Genomic DNA, 3,880 nt, shown 5'->3' with positions numbered 1-3,880 from the left:
CCTGGTTCCAGCACCGTCAGCTGGTTCCGGGCCGAGCCTTTGGCTTAGGTGCCTCCTCCTGGGTATCCGAGTTCCGCCAACGCCAGGCGGTCCTTGGTAGTGCTTTTAAGCGCGGGCACCTACAGCTTAGTAACCGGGTTCCAGCACCGTCAGCTGGTCCTCGGTCGTGCCATTGGCTCTTGCACACTGGGGCAACGCATCCGGGTTCCAGCACCGCCAGCTGGTTCTCGGCAGTGTTCTTGTCACAGGTACTCCCTCGTGCCAAGCCTGGTTTCAGCACCGTCAGCTGTTTCCGGGTTGTGTCAACTTCACTGAGACGCCTATGCTTGCCCCGTCGTGGGGCGGTCGAGTTAGCCAACTCCAGGGTGCCTCCAGTTTAGGAGCTTCCTATGTGGGCTGCGTGAACTGGTAGTCAAGGCTGGTTCTGTAGTGCCAGTAGGCCCAGCTCCCCCTGTAGGACTGTTGGGGTTCGGTAACTGCGGCTGCCTCGCGGCCTAGCTGTTCTCTCCTCTCCTGTGGGCCTTGGGGTCCACCACCTGGTTCCAGCACCGTCAGCTGGTTCCGGGCCGAGCCTTTGGCTTAGGTGCCTCCTCCTGGGTATCCGAGTTCCGCCAACGCCAGGCGGTCCTTGGTAGTGCTTTTAAGCGCGGGCACCTACAGCTTAGTAACCGGGTTCCAGCACCGTCAGCTGGTCCTCGGTCGTGCCATTGGCTCTTGCACACTGGGGCAACACATCCGGGTTCCAGCACCGCCAGCTGGTTCTCGGCAGTGTTCTTGTCACAGGTACTCCCTCGTGCCAAGCCTGGTTTCAGCACCGTCAGCTGTTTCCGGGTTGTGTCAACTTCACTGAGACGCCTATGCTTGCCCCGTCGTGGGGCGGTCGAGTTAGCCAACTCCAGGGTGCCTCCAGTTTAGGAGCTTCCTATGTGGGCTGCGTGAACTGGTAGTCAAGGCTGGTTCTGTAGTGCCAGTAGGCCCAGCTCCCCCTGTAGGACTGTTGGGGTTCGGTAACTGCGGCTGCCTCGCGGCCTAGCTGTTCTCTCCTCTCCTGTGGGCCTTGGGGTCCACCACCTGGTTCCAGCACCGTCAGCTGGTTCCGGGCCGAGCCTTTGGCTTAGGTGCCTCCTCCTGGGTATCCGAGTTCCGCCAACGCCAGGCGGTCCTTGGTAGTGCTTTTAAGCGCGGGCACCTACAGCTTAGTAACCGGGTTCCAGCACCGTCAGCTGGTCCTCGGTCGTGCCATTGGCTCTTGCACACTGGGGCAACGCATCCGGGTTCCAGCACCGCCAGCTGGTTCTCGGCAGTGTTCTTGTCACAGGTACTCCCTCGTGCCAAGCCTGGTTTCAGCACCGTCAGCTGTTTCCGGGTTGTGTCAACTTCACTGAGACGCCTATGCTTGCCCCGTCGTGGGGCGGTCGAGTTAGCCAACTCCAGGGTGCCTCCAGTTTAGGAGCTTCCTATGTGGGCTGCGTGAACTGGTAGTCAAGGCTGGTTCTGTAGTGCCAGTAGGCCCAGCTCCCCCTGTAGGACTGTTGGGGTTCGGTAACTGCGGCTGCCTCGCGGCCTAGCTGTTCTCTCCTCTCCTGTGGGCCTTGGGGTCCACCACCTGGTTCCAGCACCGTCAGCTGGTTCCGGGCCGAGCCTTTGGCTTAGGTGCCTCCTCCTGGGTATCCGAGTTCCGCCAACGCCAGGCGGTCCTTGGTAGTGCTTTTAAGCGCGGGCACCTACAGCTTAGTAACCGGGTTCCAGCACCGTCAGCTGGTCCTCGGTCGTGCCATTGGCTCTTGCACACTGGGGCAACGCATCCGGGTTCCAGCACCGCCAGCTGGTTCTCGGCAGTGTTCTTGTCACAGGTACTCCCTCGTGCCAAGCCTGGTTTCAGCACCGTCAGCTGTTTCCGGGTTGTGTCAACTTCACTGAGACGCCTATGCTTGCCCCGTCGTGGGGCGGTCGAGTTAGCCAACTCCAGGGTGCCTCCAGTTTAGGAGCTTCCTATGTGGGCTGCGTGAACTGGTAGTCAAGGCTGGTTCTGTAGTGCCAGTAGGCCCAGCTCCCCCTGTAGGACTGTTGGGGTTCGGTAACTGCGGCTGCCTCGCGGCCTAGCTGTTCTCTCCTCTCCTGTGGGCCTTGGGGTCCACCACCTGGTTCCAGCACCGTCAGCTGGTTCCGGGCCGAGCCTTTGGCTTAGGTGCCTCCTCCTGGGTATCCGAGTTCCGCCAACGCCAGGCGGTCCTTGGTAGTGCTTTTAAGCGCGGGCACCTACAGCTTAGTAACCGGGTTCCAGCACCGTCAGCTGGTCCTCGGTCGTGCCATTGGCTCTTGCACACTGGGGCAACGCATCCGGGTTCCAGCACCGCCAGCTGGTTCTCGGCAGTGTTCTTGTCACAGGTACTCCCTCGTGCCAAGCCTGGTTTCAGCACCGTCAGCTGTTTCCGGGTTGTGTCAACTTCACTGAGACGCCTATGCTTGCCCCGTCGTGGGGCGGTCGAGTTAGCCAACTCCAGGGTGCCTCCAGTTTAGGAGCTTCCTATGTGGGCTGCGTGAACTGGTAGTCAAGGCTGGTTCTGTAGTGCCAGTAGGCCCAGCTCCCCCTGTAGGACTGTTGGGGTTCGGTAACTGCGGCTGCCTCGCGGCCTAGCTGTTCTCTCCTCTCCTGTGGGCCTTGGGGTCCACCACCTGGTTCCAGCACCGTCAGCTGGTTCCGGGCCGAGCCTTTGGCTTAGGTGCCTCCTCCTGGGTATCCGAGTTCCGCCAACGCCAGGCGGTCCTTGGTAGTGCTTTTAAGCGCGGGCACCTACAGCTTAGTAACCGGGTTCCAGCACCGTCAGCTGGTCCTCGGTCGTGCCATTGGCTCTTGCACACTGGGGCAACGCATCCGGGTTCCAGCACCGCCAGCTGGTTCTCGGCAGTGTTCTTGTCACAGGTACTCCCTCGTGCCAAGCCTGGTTTCAGCACCGTCAGCTGTTTCCGGGTTGTGTCAACTTCACTGAGACGCCTATGCTTGCCCCGTCGTGGGGCGGTCGAGTTAGCCAACTCCAGGGTGCCTCAGTTTAGGAGCTTCCTATGTGGGCTGCGTGAACTGGTAGTCAAGGCTGGTTCTGTAGTGCCAGTAGGCCCAGCTCCCCCTGTAGGACTGTTGGGGTTCGGTAACTGCGGCTGCCTCGCGGCCTAGCTGTTCTCTCCTCTCCTGTGGGCCTTGGGGTCCACCACCTGGTTCCAGCACCGTCAGCTGGTTCCGGGCCGAGCCTTTGGCTTAGGTGCCTCCTCCTGGGTATCCGAGTTCCGCCAACGCCAGGCGGTCCTTGGTAGTGCTTTTAAGCGCGGGCACCTACAGCTTAGTAACCGGGTTCCAGCACCGTCAGCTGGTCCTCGGTCGTGCCATTGGCTCTTGCACACTGGGGCAACGCATCCGGGTTCCAGCACCGCCAGCTGGTTCTCGGCAGTGTTCTTGTCACAGGTACTCCCTCGTGCCAAGCCTGGTTTCAGCACCGTCAGCTGTTTCCGGGTTGTGTCAACTTCACTGAGACGCCTATGCTTGCCCCGTCGTGGGGCGGTCGAGTTAGCCAACTCCAGGGTGCCTCCAGTTTAGGAGCTTCCTATGTGGGCTGCGTGAACTGGTAGTCAAGGCTGGTTCTGTAGTGCCAGTAGGCCCAGCTCCCCCTGTAGGACTGTTGGGGTTCGGTAACTGCGGCTGCCTCGCGGCCTAGCTGTTCTCTCCTCTCCTGTGGGCCTTCGGGTCCACCACCTGGTTCCAGCACCGTCAGCTGGTTCCGGGCCGAGCCTTTGGCTTAGGTGCCTCCTCCTGGGTATCCGAGTTCCGCCAACGCCAGGCGGTCCTTGGTAGTGCTTTTAAGCGCGGGCACCTACAGCTTAGTAACCG

This window comes from Ranitomeya imitator, chromosome 5 (assembly GCF_032444005.1).
Source record: "Ranitomeya imitator isolate aRanImi1 chromosome 5, aRanImi1.pri, whole genome shotgun sequence".
Lineage (NCBI taxonomy): Eukaryota > Metazoa > Chordata > Amphibia > Anura > Dendrobatidae > Ranitomeya > Ranitomeya imitator.
The sequence above is the reverse complement of the archived record's forward strand: the minus strand, read 5'-3'. Positions refer to the sequence as shown.